The 25819-nt window shown below is 39.5% G+C and overlaps 1 protein-coding gene across 1 annotated transcript in view; it reads right to left on the bottom strand.

Moving 5' to 3' along the window:
* Window positions 1-25819, bottom strand: part of LOC108543476 (ankyrin repeat and sterile alpha motif domain-containing protein 1B-like) — a 520103-nt gene that overhangs the window by 90670 nt on the left and 403614 nt on the right.

The raw sequence follows: 25819 nt of genomic DNA, 5'->3' as shown, positions 1-25819 counted from the left end.
AGGATAATGGGGACAGGCTGCCCTCTGTCTCTTTCCCTCCATCCAGGATATGCAGTCACGCCAGCCTCCTCTAGGTATTGGAAGCTCCACATTAATTCTCACCTTGGGGCCTCTACCCCTGCTCAATCACCTGCCTGGAACGCTCCCTCTCCCCTCTGAGATTTTCAAATAACCAGGGAATTCTCATGGTTCTGGACACTGTTCTTGTGCTGTCTCCTCAGAAAGGTCTTCCCCCACCTCCTTATTGAGGGAGCCATGTCCTCAACCCCTGACACGCACTCCATGATGATCCTCATTTTATCATGCTCTGAAAGCACTTTCTCTACTGGCTTAGTGTTTGTGTTTTGTTCCACCCTCTCCAGGTAAGCTCCCTGAGAGCAGGGCACTGCCATATGTTGATCACTATTATTTCCCCAAAGCATAAAAGGATGACTAAAAAAAAATAAGGGATTAATGAATATGAAAGAATGAATGGTAATAGAGAGCTGCAAAATTAGAGTCATCTTGCATAAGGATACGGTTAGAATGAAGGACTGCCTATTGGGGTAGACTCAGAGCCTCCCCAGGATGGTATTTTGAATCTGACCTTGCTGCAAAGGGCACATGGTAGAAGAGCTCTCAAAGGGAACCGAGAATTGCAGCACCTCAATCCTCAGCCCCATTCCTGGTGCTTTACCAGGGGCACATCCCTTTCAATCTTCCCAACTTCTCTATCTGGAAGGAGTTCTCACTTGACAGATGAAGAAACCGTGGTTCGGAGTGGTTAAGTCACCTACCCAAAAGCCAGCATGTGGTGGCTCTGGGATTTGAATCAGATTTGCCTGATTCCAAAGCATGTTTTACTCCAAAGTATACATCACAAAATTTGGGCATTTCTCCAAATATTACCAACTTCTTAAAAATATATTGTATATTTAATCCATTCATCAAAATGTGTTTACCTCTTCCCTACCCATGTGTAGTCCCAAGATATAATAATCTTGTTGGGTAAGTGGTTTCCAAAGTCGTTACCGCATGTGTAAATTTTTTTCTTCTCTTTTCAAGTTTTAAGATACAAGGTGGGGAAAGCATTTCTTTGGCAGGCATCCCATGCTACCTCGAATTTTTTAAAAATTTCAACTTTTATTTTAGATGTAGGTGGTATATGTGCAGGTTTGTTACATGGGCACACTGAGTGATGCTAAGGTCTGGGGTATGAACGATCCCGTCACCAGGTAATATGCGTAATACCCAAGTAGGTAGTTTTTCAGCCCTTGTCCCCTTCCTCCCTCCCCTCCTTTGTCATCCCCAGTGTCCACTGTTGCCATCTTTATGCTCATGAGTACTCAATGTTTAGCTCCCACTTATAAGTGCGAACATGCGATATTTGGTTTTCTGTTTCTGCGTTAATTAACTTAAGGGTAATGGCCTTCAGCTGCATCCATACTGCTGCAAAGGACATGATTTAGTTTTTTTATGTCTGTGTAGTATTTCATCTACCTTGACTTTTTATTTGCCTATTTGTTGGTTAACTTATGGGCCTTTCGGCCTAAACTGATGTATATTTTAAACTCACACTATGCCCTATTCCTTTGACAGCCACCCTCTGACCCGTGCCTGTTGATGATGAGGAGGGTAAATGTTAGCCAAGGTGAATGTCCCCATGCACCACATCCCTATGATTTTATAAAACCTTCATCTCCCCTGGCTGATGAATGCTAATCTTTGTAAGTTTGTTTTCATAAAGCAGCTCCTCTTTTCCATAAATCATTTCAGTTGACATCCTCTGGACTTTCTGCTACCCTATTATAGCTGCTTAAGGTTTGCTGAAAAAATGGCTCACAATATTGCAGGTATAAGTGAACCATGGCTTTACATTTATGCAGGATACTGTTTTCTGCTTTCAATACCCCTTTAAAATGTCCTTCCTAAGCACATGTGATTTCTAGCTAGCCTTTTAGCTGCAGTAGGAATAACTAGGGACAAAAGTATACACTGACTATAAAATCCCTTAATTTTGTTACAGCTAGTAGTTCAAAGCCCTTTAATCTAGGAGGGATGATTTGAATTATTTTTCCCTAAATTCCTTATCTTACAGTTGTCCAGGCAGAAGCCCATCTGGCATCCTTCTGCCCACTCACACAGCCCTGTGTTAGCTTTCTGCATTTATATTAACCAGTTTGGCATTTCACTACCTGGAAGAGCTTAGTGGTTTTTGCAAATCTGGAAATTTCAGCATGTATTCCTTTCAGATGATTTATAAATATGCTAATTAAGTGTGGCCCTACTGCTGATTACTTGCAGGCAGCATTGTTTATACAATCCATAGAAATGCCCTTACATTCTTGTATTGTTTCTTTTTTAAAGCATTGAGATCAAATAATTGCTTCATCTCAGAAAAAATACGATAACCTTTCCAAAGGTATTTTGCAAGTCTAAACACAGTATATTTTCTAATTCTCTTTTATTCTCATTCTCAATTACTTTGCCAAAAGCTTCTATTGGATACAAATTCCTCCCACAAAATCTTTCTCCTCATGCTGATGGTACTACCTTGCCCCTTCCCTGAGTCCTGCTAAAAATGTCTTTATAATAAAGACATTCATTTAATTATTATCATTTACAAAACTGACACTAACATATAACTGTGGTACAATTGAGCTGATGTAATCTCCACTATTGCTTTTGGTTTACTCTCCCACAACTTAATTTTGGGCAGGTTACCTGACTCCTCTGATCTCAGGTTTTCTCACATATGAAGTGAAGAATTTAATGACAATTTCAAATGTTGCTGGGAAGATGAAGAGTAAATTGTGAGAATAATCAGCATAGTGCCTGACACATAGAAGTCGCAACTTTCACAGTGTGCTTATTCCAGTGAATGGGTTCTGAGGGTGCACAGGAATCCTGGCCCAGAAGAACAAGGACTTGGTCATTGTCATAAAGTCAATCATGTTAAAGAAATACACTGGAGCTTTGGATGAAGAGATGTGGCTAACTTTGGGAAAGCCCTCAATGAAGTAACTTATCCTAGTAGGAACGTGGCTGATTTCTAGTTACTAGTCTGAGGCCAGACCCAACTCTCATCCACATTGCTTAATCTTCAATAGGAGGTAAGCTGAGGCACTCCTTTGCACTGCATCTTCATTGCTGTCTCCTCCATAGAGCTACCCAGATGAGGGTGGATTGATGAATGGATGGACGGATGGATACATAGATAGGAAACAAATTAACACAGGATAGTTAATACTATCAAGATCACCTGGATAACTCTCCTTTTTATTAGAAATTTGCTCCCATCACTGAGGATACTGATGGTAACTTCCATTTATTGAACATTTTCTATACTCTAGTTCTATGTTCTAGTTGTGTAGAAACTGTACCAAGTGGTTATACACGTATATAAATATCTCTTGTAATCCTTACAATAGCATACAATAAAACCATTCTGATTTTAGACATGCAAGATCTGAGATTATGAAATGCTAAGGAACTTCCCCAAGGTCACACCGCTAAGAGGCACATGGCTAGGATGTGCACCTGATTCTTAACCTGCCCTTCAACACTCTCCTTGCTCTTCTTCTTGCTGTTAACCTCTACACCTTTTGACCTTTAGTTACACTGTTGGTTATGTCATCATGAGGCTTAAGACGTTGCTTCTTACTTTGAGTTATCATGTTTAAAGCATTTACATAGGGCTTTGAGCATCGGAAAACATTAAAATAATTCACTTTTAAATAAGGCTTATAGCATTGTTAAAGCTACAGGCTACAAGGGCAGGTAACTCACAGTCTTCCCTATGAAATACATATATAGACCAAGGACAGGAAACCCTCATCATCCAAGATTCAATCTGAGCAGGCTCACTGTGGAGTGGTAGACAGGGTGACAGTTGGCTTCAAAATGTCCAAGTTGACAATAATAAATCTAATTGGCAAAACAATAACAGAGAATATTCCAAAGAAAGATAGTCATTATGGAAAAGTCAAGTCTGAAGGCTGTTGGGTTTGCTTTGAGTGAGAACAGCTTAATGGCAGACTGTCTTTGCAAGCAGATGGGGTTCCTGAGGTAGTGGAATCCTACAACCCCAGGCATCATGGGTGATAACCAGTGTGAAAACTTTAGTTTTCAAAAAAACCAGAGTAATGGTTACTGCAGTAGAGAAGAATTCTGTGTTTTCATTACTGCTTGGGTGAAAGTTAACTGTTCAGACAAAGAACATAATGGGAGTAAAACACAAAATAATGGTAATATATTGGATATTTAGTTATCCTAAGATATTGAAGCAATTCAGTTCAACTCAAAAACAATATTGAATTTCTGCTACCAATTATTTGGAGGCTTCAAAGGGGAAAGTCCATGAACAGAGCTTACAATATTGGAGAGATCAGGCACAAATAACTATGTTATCACACATTAACTAAGACAAAATTATTATACACATGAGCATAAGAATGTGGCTCCAACTGCTGAGTTCCAACAGATAAGAAATAAAAGTTGGCCAGGTGCAGCGGCTCATGCCTGTAATCCCAGCACTTTGGGAGGCTGAGATGGCTGGATCACAAGGTCAGGAGATTGAGACCATCCTGGCTAACACAGTGAAACCCCATCTCTATTAAAAATACGAAAAAAAATTAGCAGGGCATGGTGTTACATGTCTGTAGTCCCAGCTATTCGGGAGGCAGAGGCAGGAGAATCACTTGAACCCAGGAGGTGGAGGTTGCAGTGAGCTGAGATTGCACCACTGTGCTCCAGCCTGGGCGATGGAGCAAGACTCTGTCTCAGAAAAAAAGAAAAGGAAAAGAAAAGAAAAGAAATAAAAGTTATTGCATGTGTTCTTAATGGTTTTTATTACAACTATTTTTAAGAGGAATGTGGGTCAAAGGCAAGGAATATTGTTGAAACAACAGGAGTCAGCCACAGGTGGGCATCCGTTCATCACAGCAGTAGCCACCTCCAGGAATTTTATCCAGTATCACTTAAACAGGATAATTCCAGAAACCCCACTGTGAATCCCAGCAACAGAAGAATAACCATGCTGGATGACAGTCCTATAATATCACATCACTGCTGTTTATGTTTCTGGGTTTGGCTGTGGGAATTCTGCCGGACAGTATCATGATATGACCCTCATACGGAATAGCTTACTTCAGAATATATGTCATAGCAAAACTGAAAGTCAATGTACTTAAACTTCTTTTTTCTTTTAAAATTTAATGTGATATAAAATTAAACATGTTTACATTTATATCACATTAAATTTAACATGTTTAATTTAAACATGATGTAAATGAAGCAGTTTTCTTTATTTTAACAAAATTAAATAACATTTTGATTATAATAGGTATACTGCTTTCTCATTTTAGATACTTTATAAAATACAGAAAAACAAGTAAGAGAACAAGTAATCCACAAACTATGTCTAAATAGATATATTTCCTTTCATTTTTTTCTCCCATGATTATGTTTTGTGGTGGTCATATCGTAAGTACCATTTTCGCCTTTTTTTTCAGTTCTTTAAAGCTAGAGAACTTTTCTACATACACAACTCTCAGTAGACATTTTAACTAACTCCGTATTATCACATTATTGTTTCAGAGAAGTATGTCATAATTCATTAAACATTTCCCCTACCGTTGAAAATTTTGGTTTGTGCTTCTTTCTGGATAGCAAACATTCCACATGCATAAATAATTCTATCATCCTACAATTTCCATTCTCACTGCCATGTTTACATAGACACAGCATGGAAAACACTAAAGAAGACTGCAAGAATCACACAAGTCACGCAGAAAAGTCATGTAGCAACAGTCTGTCTCCATGTTCTGCATGAAATCTCAATCCATTTATTGCCGGCTGGACCAATTCCTCCTGGGAAAATCACAAGCCCACATAATGTTCCTCAGTGTCATATTTTGCATTTGTTATGTTTTTGGAGTTCAGAGTTAGCTAACAGATGTGAAATAGCACATATAGCTGGAATTCTTCAGAGAGTACACATGCAGCGATGCTGGGCACACAAGCGATTCTAGTTCTCACCACCAGGAGACTGCATCCTTTTCATTCCTAGATTTTGATTGAGGGAGGGGGTTCATCCTGCGTTTGGAACTCACTCCCATTTTAGGGGGTAGATTATTTCCCCTTTCCTTTCTAGATACTTGCCAACTAAGGAGAACAGCTCCTATACAAGTCTATAGAGCTCACCTGGCTTCAGAGTAGCCTCTTCTAATAAAACTGCAAGTGTTCTGAGCGGTTCTGGTGTTCCTAAATGCCAAGAATGGAAGTTGTGGCAGAAGTTGATCTGCTTTGTTCTCATCTGCAGAACTAAAATTGCAAATAATTGTCAAAGATCCCCCCCTCCGGCCCCCACCGCCTGAGAACAATTTCTAAACACTTTCCACCTGAAATCAAGGGAAAAGTGCCTGTGTATAATTCCATTTCAGATTCCTGCAATCTCAGAAATCTTCACTTGAACTTGCATACAATTTTTGACCATGACATTTTTCTTTCTTATTTCTTGGACTGCAATAATCCATGTCTGGCATGGGATGGTGAACAGAAAGACCTTAGGAGCAGAAAGTCATGACACTTGGCTCTTCTCTTACTCTTCTTCTAGCTAAGTAATCTTTAATGTCTTTGAGTTGTAATATAAAGGGGAGAATAATAGTCTTATTCAACAAATATTTATTGGATGTCTTTCACATATAACCACCATATTATGCAATTTGTGAGCCACAAAGAAGAAAAAATATCGAGTCCTCCAGGGCTCTCAATCCAGGTGGTAAAAAAATATTAAAACTATGTGAACATACGTGTGTATATATTTGTGTGTATGTATGTAGGCATCTATGTATCTATGCATGTATGTATGTATATATGTATCTATCTATCATCCATCCATCCGTCTAAATATATACGTCCACGTAGTCTTCCCAGCCTAAAAGGGGTTTCTGTGGATTGAATGAGAATAACTAGGAAGCTTATCTGGAATTATAAAGCACAGAACTAAGGTACTAACTAAGGTATCATTTCTGTTTTAAGTATCACAGAAACTTAAAACTTTCTTACCCTATCAACAATATTTGGATATTATCTTTGATATTTAAATGTGCCATTATGGATATCTCTGGGTAGATTTTAGATCCAGAATCATGCCTTCCACTTCTCCAACCTTCTCTCCTGTTATTTCTTTGCGCCACGTATACACACTTGTGCATATTCCAGAGTGTCTCTGCCTGGATTTTCATTAGTATCTCACAAGGATGAAATCGAGATCCACCTAAAGCCTTGCTTGCTCACCTTGGATTGCATAGACCTTTCTTTCTCTGAATTTCTTTAGTATCTGTGGGCTGCCCTGTGCTGCTGACACATGATACATTCTGGTGGGTACAGCTAGCTCTCTTTGTGTATGTGTCTTACCTGATCAACTAGACTATAGGCGCTGGAAAGTCAGATATGGTGTTACTGCATCTCAGGGTTCCTCAATGCATCTAGCCCATGAGTACAACTCAAAGGTGATCTCTAAGATCTCAACTCAAACCCCTGTCAAGGTGGACAACAAATGAAGCAGGGGAGACGTCTCTAAAAGAAAAAGGGGGAAGGAAAATAATACCTATGTCTTATTTCCTTCCCTTTCTACTCTCAAGAGTCTTCTATTCTTTCTGAGCTTTTGCACCTTAATTCCTACACACAGTCTTGCCATGGGTGATGCAAAATTTCCTTACGTCCCACCATCTGTAACTCTTTCCCTTTACCTCTGCCACTTCATCTAAAAAAATTCCCTCTGACTATGGTTTTCAAATTCCCTTTTCCTTCTGCTATTACTTTCCAAACCAACTGCTACTAAATAATCAGCAAATAACTGTTTGACAGATGCCACCGAAATACAACTGTACTAACCTATGGAAAGGAAAAGAGGTTCCAAGTCAAACAGCTCCAGAGAGAGCAAAGGATAGTCAGAAAGAGTGAGGAAGGAGGAATGTGTGTTTTCTGAATATAGTCTGTCTCATTAAATAGGAAATACTAATTATGAGGAAATGAGATCATCTTCGCATGAAAAGAGAGACCTTAATGGCATAATTGCCTCTGAACATTTAAGGACTCTGGAGGTACAAAGCCTTCTTTTGTAATCAATGAGAATCTTAGGTTTATTTGTAAAGCTCTCTGAATTACCTCTTGATGAAGGTACTAATTTTCTGACTTTCACATAAATATTGCTTCAGAAGATTAAAAACATACACAAAACAAAACAATAAATCAGTTCCCAACTAATTTCCCTGAAAGTTACTTTTAAGTAAAGCTTGCTGCCAGGTAAGTTTTTATAGGAGAAATTTGGTTTATATTGCTCAATAACCCAATCATTGGGGTTACTGAAGGAAAAATTTGTTACAAAAGAAAATGGGAAGTATGTGCAATATCCCAGATCTGAAGTTATTCTTGGAGATGTGAAGATGTGCTAATAGCATCTGAAAAGTGCAAATCTCCCTGCAGTACTATGAATACATAAAAATGCTCTGCATCTTAAGAAGTAGAGAGACTGCTGTTTTGCTATATTTTGCTAACCATGCAGGATATTTACTGCTAAGGAGGGTATTTTCCAACTTTATTTCCTTTCGATTTTTGAGATCATAAAATTTATGATCAATTATATTGTGTGACTGATGCTCTCAGTATTGTAAATGAAATTATGGTTATCAAAATTCATTAACATATGTCCATATAAAATAAACAGAAACATGCAACATACATGAATATACCCAAATATGGGTGAATATACCCATATTTGTAAAAGAAGCTCTAAGACAAATTGAGTCTCAAGAGACAACCCTAGGTTAGTGATGGCCTGGTTACTCCATTTTTGGATTATAAACGGTATTTTCTGCTCTGTTGCTGCTCTGCCCCTCTTCTTGATGTTTAGCTATTTTAATGACATATAACACCCTCCATCAGCAGACAGAATAGTGAAAGAGGCAGTGAATTCAATCCAGCCAATTCTGTTTCTGTCAGCAGCTCTGATAAAAGGGTTTTATGTGGGAGGAGGTAAAAAATCTACCTAAAACTAGCTAAATTAAAGTTTTAAAAATGCATCCACAGATTTTACTTAGCCTAGCCAGCTACTACTGCACTTTAGAATTGGATGTTTACCATATTTCAGCTACGTATGGTGGCAAAAAGGATGCTAAGGTTAAAAAAAAGTATTATAAGGAAAGAAGAGATTGAGTCCCAAGGACAAGTTCAAAAAGAAGAAAAAAAAGAGTAACAACAGTGAGAGAGAGATTTCTTATCATCCCTTTTCTCCCATTGTCCCCAGCCCCACCACTATCCCCTTCCTTATTTCCTGGAGAGTCACATCACAGAGTAGAGCTGGGAATCACTTTAAACCCATAAGAATGGCTAATATTAGAAAACAATGACCCTGCCTAGGATGGTAAGGATGTGGAGGAACTGGAACTCTCATCTTGCTAGTAGGATTGTAAATGGCACAGGCACTTTTGGGAAAACTGTCAGTTTCTCAAGTTTTGACACAGTTTTCTAACATACAACCCAGCGAGTTGACTCTAGCTAGTTACTCCTAGCTAAAAATGAATACATATGCCCACATAAAGATTTGTACATAAATGTTTAAGCAACATTATTCATAATAGCTAAAAATTAGAAACAATCCAAATGTCCAATCAACTGGTGAATGGATAAGTAAAATATGGTATATTCATGCAACGAAATACTGCCTAATGATACAAAGGAATGGGCTATATAATACAGGCTATAGCATCAACAGATCTCAAAAACATTATGCTAAGTGAAAGAAGCTGCACACGCAAGATGATATAATGTTGTAGGATTCCATTTACATGAGTTTCTGGAAAGCATAAAACTATATGTACAGAAAGCATATCAGTGGTTATCTGGAGTAGGAATAGGAGCAGGGATTGACTGAAATGAGCATAAAGGAACTTTTTGGGGTGATGGAAATGTTCTAAAATGAGATTGTGTTGATGGCTGCTTTATAGGTTCGTTTATAGGATGTATAGGCTTACTGAAATTTATCTAACTGTATACTTAAAATGAGTGATTTTCATGATCTGTAATTAAATTGCAATGAAATTGTTTTAAAAAAAATAATGCTGGGAGAATCCATTCAGTATGCTGTATTGTATAAAAAAGGCCATTCCTGAAAGCTGTAATCCAGGCTGCTCGAGAGGAAGATCTCTGTTGTCTTGGAATGTGTCACTTATCAGCTGGATGGAAGAGTGAGCAACATATACACTGCAGGATGCCTTAAGGAAAATGTGACCTGCAGGGTAACTTTGTTCTAGGAGCCTACTACTATTTGACTATAGGCTAATAGAATCTGTAGCATATTCTTTGTTATTACTGTACAATACAGTAAAATTAGTACTGACTTTCCTATGTATGTACATTTTTTTTTTTTTTTTTGAGACAGAGTCTTGCAGTGTCCCAGGCTGGAGTGCAGTGCAGTGGCATGATCTCGGCTCACTGCAAGCTCCGCCTCCTGGGTTTATGCCATTCTCCTGCCTCAGCCTCCAGAGTAGCTGGGACTACAGGCGCCCGCCACCACGCCCGGCTAATTTTTTGTATTTTCAGTAGAGACGGGGTTTCACTGTGTTAGCCAGGATGGTCTCGATCTCCTGACCTCGTGATCCCCCTGCCTCGGCCTCCCAAGCTGCTGGGATTACAGGTGTGAGCCACTGCGCCCGGCCTGTATGTACATTTTTGAGGGTTTTAATCCTCCAAGTCATAACACTTTGGTAAAAATGTTTATGCTTTCTAAATACTTACAACAAATGGCTTATGGATGTTTGAAAAGAGTGGAGTGATCACTAGGAGCCAACATGGGTTCTCTCTGGATGGGTAACAGGTGGTGATCATGAGATGGCACTCAAGAACCAGAGAATAAGGTTGCATTCTAAGCACCAAATTAATCTCATCAACAGTGCTATGATTTGAGTTTTCTCTGAGAAAAACTCAGCTTGAAATTGGATCTCCAAAGTGTCAGTGTTGGCAGATGGGGCCTAATGGGAGGTATCTGGGTCATGAGGCGGTGAATCCTTCTTGAAATAATTTGTGCCATTCTCTGAGGAGTGAATGAGTTCTTGCTCTGGCAAGACCGGATTAGTTCTCACAGGGATGAATTAGTTCCTGCAAGAGTGGGTTGTTAAGAAGCCAGGACATCCTGTGGGTTTTGCCTCTTCACACATCAGCTTCCCCTTTAACCTTTAGCCATGTTGTAATACAGCAGCAGAAATTCTCACCAGAAGCTGAGCAGGTGCTGGCACCATGCTTCTTGAACTTCCTAGCCTGCAGAACTGTGGACTAAATAAAACTTTTCTTCTTTATAAATCACTCAGTCTCAGATGTTCTGTTACAGCAACACAAAACAGAGTAGGACAAACAAAGTGATTGAAGTCAGAATGACTTTCTAGTCCATGAAGAGTCAATGAAATAGACTGGCAGCGTGACTATAGTTTAATCGGTGATACTGAAATCCAGCTAAACAAAGAAGGTGTGCCAGGGTAGGATGGAGACGCAAGGGTAGAGGGCAGATTGAAGCAATGAAACTATGGAAAAAAGAATTAGAATGTCTAGCTTTGATAGCATCATGGGGAGAGACTGAATCTTAACGTAAGTAAGCTCCCTGATTACTCAAGGGGCTATGTTATTAGGTTTTGTACTGATCTAAATGAAACATCCCTCAAAATTCCCTTTCCTTCAATACTACATGCACCAGGAAGCAGTAATCACTGGATCAGTGTTCTGAGTACCCCGATATGAGAAGAGGAAGTGTTGAAGATGGGGGATCAGGGAGCGGAGCATTCAGTCAGTTAGAGAATCCTTCCCATCACGTATTAACAGACTGGACATCTTGATACACTGATCTCTCCTTAGTTAAATTAAATCAACACCACCGAGGCACAGAACCTGATCAGGAGGGCATAGTGATTAAGAGTGGGGCTTGCTGTCAGGGTGACCTGAGTGTGAGTGTTGGTACTGGCATTTACTATATATGCCTTTTGGTCAATTATTTAACCTCTCTCAGTGACACCTACCTTGTATAAAATGATGGAGCTAAGAAACAGTATTCTCCTCTTAGTATAATAGTTAGGATTAAATGAGACATATGCAATGCATTAAGCACAGTGCCTGATATAAAATGAGCTTCATAAAATTCTAACTTCAGTGTTTTGATTAAGCCCAGTTTCTGAACTGGAAGGGCTGAGCCCTCCCCTGGAACCTGCCCAGAAGGAGCTCAGCAGCCAGCCATGCCCCTTTTTCCTGGCAACAACCCCTGCATCATCAGCCACTCCTCAAACTTTGCTGGCCTCATTGAAAATCAGTTTTTGCCAAACTTTATTAACTTTCTTTTTTTTGACAGAGTTATTAGTACGAGGTTGACAGACCAGGAGAATGTCATAGATACAGTGTGTTTGGTTCCAATAAAGCACTTGATGAAGTCTTTCATTATCTATAAGATGGTGGGCTCTATGAGAGAAAAATTAAGTGGATTCACAGCTGGTTGTACATCTATAGCCAAGAGGCTTGATGAATGGCTCTGTCATAACCTGTTGGGGGACCACTGATTGAATGCCACAGGCTCTGCCCCTGGGTTCTGCTCTATTCAATATTCTTATTAATGGCATCAAAGTAGACATAAGAAGAACACTTATCAGATTTTTCAATGACATAAAACTGTGAAAAATATTTAATATAATAATAGGCTAAATGTAAAATTCAACATTCTCTCAATGGGCTGAAAAGGCCAACCTGAGACGAAAAAGATGCAATTTAACAGGGATAAATACAATGTCTTACATTAAGGATCCAAAATAAATCAACTGTTCAAGTTCAAGATGGGAAAGATATGGCTGTGCCACAGTTCAAAGAAATAGCTGAATTTTTAGTTAAACATAGGAAGGTGTTTAACAGAAAGAATGCAAAAGTACGTGTCTGATGGGAAGGGAATGAACCCATTTAGAATAATTTTACCAAAGAAATGATCTCATTTACCTTACCATTTCAACCTAACAAGGCTGGTAATTACAAATCTTAATTTTAGAAATGCATTAATTGAGGTTCAGGAATTTAAGGAACTTGTCAAAGTGATGACTAAATCAGGATTTGAATCCAGTTTCGACTTACCAAATTTGTGCACTTTGGATTCATTCTATCTTGCTGCCACTTCTGTCCCAGAGTTGCTGTGTGGCTCAAGTGAGACAATTTTAATGGACGGACCTAGCACAGTGCCTGGCCCCTACCTTCTGCTCAAAAGTGACTGATTATTTTTCTCCCAGAGACTCATTAAATGTTAAGGCTGTGTGCTTGCTTATATGAACAACTAGTACTTTATTATTATAATATGAACTCTGCAGTCTATTCTAAGTCTTTTCAAGTTTATCCATTAATATAGTGGATATGTTAATGCAGTGGATATTTCTAGTGCAGAAATGATTCTGTCGATTTTTATTCTCTTGTTCACCATTATTTCCAAATCCTTAATGCCAGAAGAGAAAGTCCAGCCTGGAAAAGGCACTGGAAAATTCGAGGGCAATCTGAAAATCTCTGTCAGTCAGTAATGATTCCCAGATAATCAAAACTTTCTTTTTTTTTTTTTTTAATTAAGGTAACTTTCAAGGGCTGCATTAGTGGTTCAACATTGCGTATTTACATGACAAAAACCTCAATTACCTTTAGATAATGAGGTGGTGTGTTAAGTAACCTCAGTACAATGATCTGCATATAGAATGTATGAAATTTTCAATTAATTCAATTATTTAATTAGTTTAGCTTATGGTTAAAAAGTACTTTTTTTCTGTTGTTGGAGTCCTTACTAGAATTCTTCATACACACACACACATATATACACACATATATATACACACACATACATATATATACACACACACATATATATGTATATTTTGTTCTCTCCTGCCTAAGGGTGGCTTATTGACAGTCTTTAATTCTTTCCTGGATATTTGGAATACTGCACTGCATCTGAGTCATGGACTGTGAAGACTATTTGTCACTGGTTCACAGTGCTGCTGCAAAAGGTGGCTGAGGAATGCCCACTGGCTCCAGCAGTATCCTGGAAGATTTAGCTTTTAAATAAAGGAATTCTTAGTAGCAGTTAGTTGTCACTGCCTCCTGCACTAAAAGCAAGGGCTGACAACATTAGCTATCCAAAAGTTCCAGTAAATAACGTTTTATTGTAAAAAAGAATCCATTTGGGGGAAGGTGCAAACTCTTTGTAATTTTCTCTCCCTCTTTCTCTTGGCCTAGGCCAGCCATGATTCACAAAGCTGGAGGATGGAGAATCATTAGCTGCTGATGGTGCTGGTCATCCCATCCTGGCAAGGAAAGGAACAGGTATGAGTGACCAGGTTGACCTGTGCAGTAGATGAGCTGAAAACCTCTTTTGTAAGTTGTTTTATAAAAATATAGAGACAACTGATGATTCTGGAGGTGGAGGATGCTTTGGGGGCCAGAGCACATACTCTGCAAAAAAGAAGGTCACTTCTTTCAGGTTTTAAGCTCAAATGTGAACACATCAGTGGACTTTCACATGAGCTGTGCTTTCTTTCTGGAATGTCTCCTTTTCCTCTTCTCCATCTAGTGAATATCTACTCATCTTCCACTCTTTCAAGTTGACTAAAATACTACTTTTGAACAAATAATAGCAACAGAACAATTAACGGCAACAGAACTTTGGAATGACAGTATCAAACTAGTCCTGATTCATTAAAAAAAAATCTACTTAGCACATTGTATGAAAAAATGAAGTCTGTTTGTTTTTATTTTCTTAAGCCACTTTATTCCAGTATGACTGACACGTAAAAAGTTGTACATATTTAATGCATACAATTTGATGAATTTAGGGATAAGTACATACACATCAAACCATCACCACCATCGAGACTATAAGCATATCCATCAGCTCCCACATTTTCCTCCAGATCCTTTTATTATTATTATCACCATCATTTTTGTGTGTGTGTCATAAGAATACTTAACACAAGATATCCTGTTTTGGCAAATTTTAATTACACAATACAGTATTGTTAAGTTACTGGAACTATGCTATAGTAGATCTCTAGAACTTATTTATCTTATGTAACTAAAATTTTGTCTTGTTTAACCATCACCTTTCCATTTCTGTCCCAGGCCCTGGTGACCACCACCCTACTGTCTGCTTTTATGGGTTTGGCTATATTAGATTCCATATTTAAGTGAGATCATATAGCATTTGCTTTCTGTGCCTGGCTTATTTCACTTAGCATAATGTCCTTCAGGTTCATCCATATTGTTGCAAATGGCAGGATTTCCTTCTTTTTCATGGCCAAATAATATTCCATGGAATGTATATACTACATTTTCTTTATCTAGTCATCTAATGATGGACATACAGATTGCTTGTCTTGGACATTTTGACTAATGCTGCAATGAACATGGGAGTGCAGGTATCTCCTCCAGATCCTAATTTATTTTCCTTTCTTTTTTTTATTTTTCTTTTTTTGAGATGGAGTTTTGCTCTGTCACCCAGGCTGGAGTGCAGTGGAAAGATCTTGGCTCACTGCAACTTCTGCCTCCTGAGTTCAAACGATTCTCCTGCTTCAGCCTTCTGAGCAGCTGGGATTACAGGTATGCGCCACCATGCCTGGCTAATTTTTGTATTTTTAGTAGAGACGGGGTTTCATCATGTTGGCCAGGCTGGTCTCAAACTCCTGACCTTAGGTGATTCGCCCACCTCAGCCTCTCAAAGTGCTGGGATTATGGGCTTGAGCCACTGCACCTGGCTAAGATGCTGATTTAAATTCCTTTGGATGAATACCCAGAAACAGAACTGAAGAATCATATGGTGGGTCAATTTTTAATACATATTTATTTTGTATCAGGTTGCAAATTTGTTGATCAAAATTATGAGCTCAAGATGAAAAAGTGAAAAGTAGAGCAATGCTTTCTAAGAAATAGATACTGAACTATCAAATAGAAAAGTAATATCCCCACTTGCTAATATAATTCATCATAATTTACAAGTCTCTAATGAAAACCAAGCAATAAACAATGACTTAGTGTTTGTTAGAAAACAGAGTTTAATCTCCAATTGTCACTGAACTCATTAGCAACACATGTCATTCACACACAGTGAGGAATTATTAATTTTTCATTTCAAGAAAATTGTCAAATTAAGCTGGAGAGAATAACAACATATGATAAAAACATTGGTAATTTATTCTTATTCTTATATTGCCCTAGAATGATGACAGTGTGTGGCATGTCATTAATTAATAAATATAATACTATTCACATAGTGGGCCCTTGATATCTATGAAATGTGTAATAAATGATGAAAATGCTACAGTGTTACTATCACACTGATCACATCAAAGTTTTTTCCACCCACGCTTAAATTAAATCTCCCTGAAATCCCTGGTTCAAATTTCATGAGATTCAAGTAACTTGTGATTTTTTTTTTTTTGATATGGAGTCTTGCTCTGTCACCCAGGCTGGAAGTACAGTGGCACAATCTCAGCTCACTGCAACCTTCTCCTCTCAGGTTCAAGCAATTCTCCTACCTCAGTCTCCAGAGTAGCTGGAATTATAGGTGATTGCCACCATACCTGGGTTAATTTTTGTGTTTTTTTTTTGAGATGGAGTCTCGCCCTGTTGCCCAGGATGGAATGCAATGGTGCGATCTCAGCACCCTGCACCTCCGCCTCCTAGGTTTAAATGATTCTCCTCCCTCAGCTTCCCAAGTAGCTGGGATTATAGGCACCTGCCACCATGCCCGGCTAATTTTTGTATTTTTAGTAGAGACAGGGTTTCACCATGTTGGCCAGGCTGGTCTCGAACCCCTGACCTCATGAAACGACCTCCTCGGCCTCCCAAATTGCTGGGATTACAGGCGTGAGCCACCGCGCCTGGCCTAATTTTTGTGTTTTTAGTAGAGACAGGGTTTCACCATGTCGGCCAGGCTGGTCTCAAACTCCTGACCTCAAGTGATCCGCTCACCTTGGCCTCTCCAAATGCTGGGATTACAGGCATGAGCCACTGTGCCTGGCCTGATTTGTGATTTTTCATGAAGAATTTTTTAAAGGCCAAAGTTCACCCTCAAGAAAAGAAAAGTGATTATTTGCCATAGAATTCTTCTAATCGCAACTTTTAAAAGAATTTATTAACATTATTTCAGGTCAAATGCCTTAAATGTTGAAATCCTGTATTTTAATTCTTTGAGATGAAAGTGTTTTTCCCAGCATTTCTTTTTTTTTAATTCGGATTTAGTCTTAACTCGCATCAAAGTTTATAAAAAATGATATTTCTATTTCATGAACATGGACAGAATGTGTTGAAGGCTCCCTGTGGGAAAATTATGAGCAGAGGTAAAAATCCTTGCAGCATTCTTAGCTCCTTAGCTGTAGTGTCTCTTAGTGAAATGTTGCATATGAGGAATGCTAATTAAGGAGGCTGGGAGAAAAGAGATGCCACCTTTCCAAAGACAACATTTCAAAAACAAGTATTACTAACGTGGTGGTTTTATGAAGCACTTGAATCTTACATAAGTATGGCTTGTTTTTTGTTTCCTAAAAAAAGACTGCATTTCAGCAAACCAAAACCTGAATAATTTAAATCATGAATTTCGGAGAAAAAAATTTTGCACCTAGCTAGGAACTTAATAAAATATAACTTTTCAAATGCTTTTTTTTCTATTTTAAAATCATGTACACTGCTTTTGCAAAATCTTTAGTCAAGTAGAAGCAGAAGAAGACCATCTTAATTTTAAAAAAGTAACACTGCTCCCATTTATGAGGATTTTTGCAGGGAGAAAGATTTTATAAGATATTCATGTCAATACAAAAGGGCTTAAATTCAAGAGTATTTAAACTTTGAATTTCAACTTATCCCTTGGAATGGCCTCATGGCTAATTTCTTGTCTATATACAAGGTCAAATAGATGTATGTCTTTGGTTAATTTGGACTGACTGCCAAGCAATTTATTAGGAAGCTGGAGGATCTAAATTGATCATGAAGACAACAGAATAAATGGGCTTTGTCTGATTACTTCCGTTTACTTCATGATTAAATCCTCCTGCCTGTAGAAAATTTATGTGACTTCCAAATAACACAGAGAGACAGACAGACAACCCCATGACACACTACTTAAAACTCTATCTTCATTAAATGAAAAAAAAAATCAATTTCAAAAGTATCTTTTGTTCTTTATGTCTTCGTTGAATTATGGCTGAGGAAGTAAAAGAGCTTCTTGTTGCCATACTTCCTGATCTATTGTCATATATCCCACAACTGGAGACTTTTTATAAGACGGATAATTTGGATATCAAATATGAGAAATTATAAGTGCCTTTAGCAGATACTGCTTTTCCAAGAGTTCAGTTTGATCTTGGATAAAAATTTGTGCAGAAGGCTTCCTTTGGAGGCTTATACATTGTTCTCCACAAAATGTAGTATGGAGATCAGAGAGGTTTTTTTTTTGAGATGGAGTCTCGCTCTGTCGCCCAGGCTGGGGTGCGGTGGCATGATCTCGGCTCACTGCCACTTGCGCCTCCCAGGTTCATGCCATTCTCCTGCTTCAGCCTCCCAAGTAGCTGGGACTACAGGCACACACCACCACACCCAGCTAATTTTTTGTATTTTTAGTAGAGACAGGGTTTCACTGTGTTAGCCAGGATGGTCTCGATCTCCTGACCTTGTGATCCTCCCAAAGTCCTGGGATTACAGGCGTGAGCCACCGCACCTAGCCCAGAGAGACAATTTTTAAGATGAGAGAGAGAGAAAAAAAAAAAGATTCTCTCCAACTCTCTTTGCCCAGCCTACCAATGCTCCCATTTTCACAGCACCCAGGTCAGCCAAGACCTAACCTTATGCAGAAAAAGGAACAATGCTTTAACTAGGCACAGAGTTCTATTACTTTTGTTACCTAATGTGCAAAACACTAAAGGAAGAGGGCTTATTAAAGAACTGCAGCATGTTTTGTAAAAGTTGGTCACTGAGTCTTTGACAGAATTGCTACAGTACTACAGTTCTAAGTCTCTACTGGCAGCGTCTATTTTGAGAGACATGCCTTGGTGGGAGCCACAAACAATGCAGCCCACAGTAGTACACATTCATCCATCCATTCATTCATTCAAGAAATACACATTGAGGGTGGAATGTGATGGCTGATGTTAGTTTGGTTAGGGGGCACACAAAAACGCACAAGACATACTTATTGCTTTGAGAAGCTCTGGGCCTAGTGGGGAAGATGAAGGGACAGATGCTTTCGGGGAGTAGGTTCAGAGTGGTGTGAAAGGTAGGGAGTGGCAATCTCTGCCTGGGGAGCAGGGGATGGCCTCACAGAATAGAAGACAGGCTTCAGGGCTGAGAAGGAGTTTTCCAAGTAAAGAGCTATAGGAAGGTGATTCCAGACAGAGGAGACACCGTGTGCAGTCTCAGAGGTGTGCAAGGACAGAACAGGACATGTCTGTTTATGGTTTCAACATTTTACTTAGTTCCCCATTAATTTTGCTAAGGGGGAACCATGTGTGTGAGTAGCAGGACTGGGGGCTATGAAGGTGGGTCAGGGCCAGATTGTTAAGAGCCTTCAAAAGAAATTTGGTCTTCAACTTAAATAAACTAGAAAATACGCGCAAAGTGCTTGGGAAAATGTCCAGCATACAGTGTATGCTCGGTAAATATAAGCTGTTTTCGTTATGTTGAAGTAGACAGGAAACCAACCAAGGTTTTAAAGAAGGGAAAGGATGCTCATGCCTATAATCCCAGCACTTTGGGAGGCTGAGGTGGGTGGATCATGAGGTCAAGAGATCAAGACCATCCTGGCCAACCCGGTGAAACCCGATCTCTACTAAAAATACAAAAATTAGCTGGGCATGGTGGTGCGTGACTGTAGTCCCACCTACCCAGGAGGCAGCAGAATTGCTTAAACCCAGGAGGTGGAGGTTGCAGCGAGCTGAGATTGTGCCATTGCACTCCAGCCTGGTGACAGAACGAGACTCTGTCTCAAAAAAACAAAAAAGGAGGGAAAGGATGATGACGGCAGAGTAGGTTTATAACAATAATTCTGATGTCAATATTGAGAATGGGCTGCGGTGCGGAGATGCTGTCCACAGGCCAGGAAAGGGAAATAATTCAAATAGTGAGGATAAGGCTCAGCAATTAGAACTTGTTCATTACTAAATTTCCAGGGTCCAACATAGTGGCTACCTGCAGTGGGTGCTCAATGAATAGCTGCTGAATGAATAAATGAATGGCAATGGGAGGAGGGAGCAGATCTGAGAAATCTCTAGGCGGCAGAAACAGCAGGGTTGGTGAGTACCAGATGTAGGCGTTAAAGGAGAGGGAGGCTTTTTAAAGGATGACTCTGGAAATTAGGCTTGGGAAGATGGTGCTGCCAAATTCTGCAATCAAGTAGAAAGGAGGAAGAACAGGGTTGGCAGGGAACATGAGGCTCTGGGAGTACTACTTTCTATGCATCTGTTGGGTTCAGCCTCTTGGAGTGTTGAGAAAAAGTGGGCAAGGGAGGACAAAGAACCCTCACATGGGCTCTGAGCCAGGTGTTTTCCTTTTTACCGCGTTCAATCCCCACTATGAGTTTGATATTGTTATCCCTGTTTACAGGTGGGGAAACTGGGGCTGAAGATGATCCATTAGCGAGGTGGCAGAGCCCACATTAAAAACACCTATCTTTCTTTCTTCCCCCCCTCCATCCATCATATTGCCTCCCCCATTAAAATGAACATTTGGAATATGATATATTCCATATTTAGAAGGCTCGGGGGTGCGGGGTGAGTACTTTGCAAAGGAACCAAAGCCTAACTTCTGTTAACTTTCTGCTTCATCGATACTCCAAATCTGTCTTCCTCATTCACAGAGTCCCTATGAGGATCCAAAAGATGTGAGAAATCTTTTGAAAATATAAAGCGTTCTATAAAACAAGGTGATATCAAAATGAGAAGAAAATATGTTCAGATTCTTGTTAAGGAATTCTAGAACAGTGTAAAAGATGACAGAAGCTGGATACTGTCTTAGGACCATTTGACTGGCAATGGTTTCTTTCCAACTATGGTTCAAAGAGCAGGTTGAGGTTTTTCTGTCTTTAGGGGTCAGTCTTCCTAAAATGTGAAAACCTGGGTTTGAGGTATGGGGAAAGAATGAATTTTGCCTTCCAAAGGCAGAGTTTACAACTTGACTGCTTTCACTCCTCTTTCAAAAATAAACCTAAATTCCTATCAGTTGTCTGCAGAGTTCCATCAGAGACCCAGTGGAGTGGTACCTAACTGGGGAGCAGGAATTATATGTGCTTCCTCCTTGTTCTGCAAAGCCTCTGAACACCACGGAGGGCCCATGGAGAGTGTGATGTTGTGTCTCTTGGCCCATCACAACGTAAGCATGCTGAGCAGAGGCTCTATCCCACATCCTCATCGTAGCCACAGTGCCCAGCAGGAAGGGGCTCACTGTACATAACTGCAAGAACTTACGGGTGTTTGCATTCTTCCCTTTGCTCTTCAAATGGCTGGCTCCTTCTTCCCACTCAGGTTTCAGCTTAGGCGCCATGCTGGGAGAGGCCTTCTGTGACTGCCCTAGTTAAATAGATCCCCCCTGCTACTCTCTTATCACTGCACTCTGTCCATTTATCATGTGGTTCCTTTCAGAATTTACAATCACACATTTGCTTATTTGGTTATCTGTGCCTCTCTCTCAAACCAGACTGTAGGCTCCATGAGGGTAGAAAGCATGTCAACTCTATTCAGCCCAGCATCTAGCATGGGGCTGGCATGTGGGAAGCATTTGGGTCTATCTGTTGTTTTAATGAACAAACAGACCTAAATCCGAGCTGGTGGGACGAGTGACAGGAAAGCAGAAGGCCCCCTCAGCACTTGGGGGATGTTGTTCTATAATCAGGCTTCATTATGATCTGGGACCAGGGATGGAGCCATGGACTGGCCAACATGTGGACTAAGCCCACCCCTCTGGACTCTTCAGCAAGACATGCAAACCACATGAGTCGATGGTCCACACACAGCCCCAAAGGAGAAGAACACAAGCATCACTATTCCTCAACCTTGGAGTAGGTTCCTTGTTCTCCTAGTTAAATATGCATGGCACATAAAAATAATTGTGCAGACAGAAGGACTCACAGTTGCTTAATGTAGACCAGGAAAGTGTTTGAACCATTCAGTGGGTGGTGCAACTCCTAGGGGGAACCAGCCACGGGTGGGAATAGAAACTACTCCAGGAAATGGTACTGTATGGAGCAATTTACATATTTTGGGGCATGGGAAGTTGTGGAACCGCATTTGTTCTCCTCCATATCTACCACTAAAATAAATCCTTAAGACTTAAAATGAGTAGATGATATTTAGTAATATGACTGAAAAGTCACATAGAACTAGTTTATGAGCCAGGCTTTATGTGCAATTTACAACCTGTATGGAAAGCAACATCATCCCTTGTTTTACAAATGAGGAAACAAGTTCAGGGAGGTTATGCAAGTCCATTAGATTTCAACACTTGCACTCCCTTCACCATGGAGCCAAAGCCTAGACTTAACTGTTTAGAATATCATTCTAAATTGCTTTTTGCAATGTCATTTCTTATGCATTTCTTACATACATTTTAGGTGCCAGGAATGAATTTCTAAAGGCAGGATAGCATTGCAGAAATGCTAGCCTCCAAGAGATGGGGTATATTTTCCATTGAGAAGCAGAATTAGGGGAAGGGTAGTTTTACTTCCTCAGTGTCAACTGAAATGGCAGTCATTCAACATTTCACTAATTTCCCATCAGACATTTTAATCCAAATAAAGTTTTTAAAAATCTCTTAAGAAACCATCTCCTTACAAATTCTCTCCTTGCAAAACACTTAGGTTTCAGTAAATATCTTCGTTGACAATTCTAACAAAGGTACTCAAATTCTATATCCTGGGTTGAAAGAGGCAGTGGTCATATTTAGAGTGCCAAAACCTGTTCTTCTGCTGTTGTATTTTGCTGATCTGCTGATCTTGAAGGACTCCAGTGCCTTAAATTTACCCATGTCATTTATTGCTGCCTAATGTGCTTATTCATTATTTTTTGAAAATAGAAGCATATTCTGAAACATATTTAATTTTATGATGTTAAAAATGATCACTTCTGGTTCTTCACCAAAACTATATGGAGTACCTGGAATACAGTAGGTACTCAGTAAGTACACTATTAATAAACGAAGAAAATATATGCAGGCTAAAATAAACTGTTTTACATAATTCTATCCATATATGATTTCTAGCATTGCACTGGCTTAAAAGCTGGGATTATACAAATACATGATCAGTGTGAAAGGCTGGGGAAATGGGAATGCAAAATTCAAACTGGCTCTTGGTCAGTGATTTTTTTTAAAAAACAAGGTCTTCAAATGTTTGCTAACTACAAAACGTCCTTGTCCTTCTCCCTTTTTTTTTACTACTGGCATTGTCATACGAACTTCATGTCCCTTCCAAATTAGTCTGTTGTTTGGGATCCTTAACTACAGAGAGTGGCAACTATGTGTCCCCAAGACAAACAGGTTGATGTCTCTCTCAGACCTATGCTTTAAAGCCCAGGCTGGGGTCATGCTCTGGGACTAGAGCATTCGGACTTTCTCTGGTCTGCTTTTTTCTAGCCCTTGATTTTCTTATCTGAATCATAGGGTGTCCATTGTTTAGATGGAAGGCTGCAAATATAAATTAAATAATTCCTCAGCGAAAAATATCCTTCTGTGAGGTGCATATATCAGTGGCTAGGAACATATCTGAGGCCTGCTACATTATGGTTTAGTGAATAATTTGCATTTTATGACATATATGCAGTGTAGCTATGAATAATCTGCCACAAATTTTATCTATACATATATAAGCCATACACTCACTAATGGTAATCCATTCTCCTTATTTTTGAACCCATTCTCTGTACGAGTAATAGAGAGTGCACTGGCTTTGATTCAAGGCAGACCTAGGTTTGAATCATAGCTCCACTACATACAGGCTGAATCTCAGGGAAAGAATTAATCTTTCTCAGCTTTAGTTTCTTCATCTGTGAAATGGAGATAATACCAACTTCACAGACCTATTGAAGGCATTGAATGTGTTGATTATATGTATGTAGATTGATTTGTTAACAAACTGAGGTGATTTCATGTGTGTGTGCCTGAGTTGGGTGCAGCCTTAATAAGTGTTCCCCTTCTCTTCTGTTTTGCTATTTAACGTGATGGTGAGGCGAGTGGTCAGTGTTTGTCTGTCTCTTCCTTCTAGAAGTCAGGATGGCGTAAGATGAAGATGTGGGGGACAGCAGCTTCAGGCAGATACTGAATAACCTCTGGGAGCCTAGGAGGACAGATGCTTGACACTTGCTGCGGACAAAAAAGGAAGAGCCCAAACAGTTTTTAAAGCAGAATCTTCTATGTCTAGAAGAATCCATAGGAAGGTGCATCATCAAAAGAACTAGAGAACACAAATGACAGGATGTGACATGAGTGTTCACTTTTCATTAAGTAAACACTGCTGGGGTTTACTTAATACCTGGTGAGAGGGGGAAAAAAGCAGTATTATTCCACAAACATTTGTCAAAATATCAATGATGTGAGTAAGCCATACAATGTAGAGGCAATGATTCCTAAGACACAACCCCTGCACACGGTGAGTTCTTAGTCACAGGGGAAGCACACACAGACACAAGAGACTACCCTGTTGGGCTGTGATTAATCTTATGTGAAAAGACAACATGCCATGGAGCACAGAGGAGGAAGTAGTTACTTCTTAGAAGACCAAAGACATTTTCAAAGAGGTGAGGATATTTTAAGCGAGGTCTTAGAGGAGGATGTTCACAGGGAAGAGGAGATGTAAAGGCATTCCAGGCCAATGCACCTGCATGAGAGGAGTGGGATATGGTATGAGCAACGTTTGGAGAATTGCAGCTATTTGGATACTGCTGGGACATAATGACCTCCAGGAATTGTGGTTATATTGCAGGGGGCCTTGGGGCTAGAGAGAGAAAACTGATTGAGCTTGAGGAGGGAGAGTGGGAAGGGACCCAGAGCACAGATGGAGTTATTGGCTTTGGAGATAAAAAGGGACACATGTTTCTCTGAGTAGGTGAGTCTGGGTGTTACTTGGATAAGTCTAGAGAAGAAGAGACAGTACGTTCTAACAGAACATGCCTAATTACCTTCATGCTCTTGGTGTAGTGGGAGGCAATGTCATTGGTTGAATAAATATGAATAAATGAATGAATGAATGAATGAATGAAGGTGGCTAGGGTAGAGGATTAAGAAGCATTAAAAAGAATATCTCAAGAACTATTTATGGGGGTCAGTAAACATAACATTTCTAAACTCAAAACTTCTAAACTCAAGGTATTTATAAGCTAGTTGAAGATGTGAAGACATCATACATCTTTTCAAGGCAGAGAAAGTTAAATGAATAGTTCCTAAAACACGAATGTTCAGAGGGAAAAGTATGTTTATGAACTGCTTGACAAAGAAGCTTGTAGCTATATTTTGTGTAACACACTATGGTGTAGTTTCATCTTTTTGGGTATGTTTTCCTTTTTTAATGTTAAAATATTTCATAGCTGGTCTATGTAACTATAGTTATACTTTTAGTTTTACTAAGGTTCCCGATAATGTTTGGTGCACAGACAGGTTTGTGTACTGGTTTTAATAATTCCATGTACTTTCTACTTCCTCCTCTGCCTCCATCCCCAGGGTCTTCAGGTCACAGTTGGGACCTACTCTATGTACTCTGCTGCTCTCCATAAGCAAATGGGATGATTTCACTGAAAAGACAGCTCTAGAT

Source organism: Rhinopithecus bieti, unplaced genomic scaffold, assembly GCF_001698545.2.
Source record: "Rhinopithecus bieti isolate Rb0 unplaced genomic scaffold, ASM169854v2 scaffold_23405, whole genome shotgun sequence".
Lineage (NCBI taxonomy): Eukaryota > Metazoa > Chordata > Mammalia > Primates > Cercopithecidae > Rhinopithecus > Rhinopithecus bieti.
Note: the sequence above shows the minus strand (reverse complement) of the source record. Positions and strands in the feature narration are given on the sequence as shown.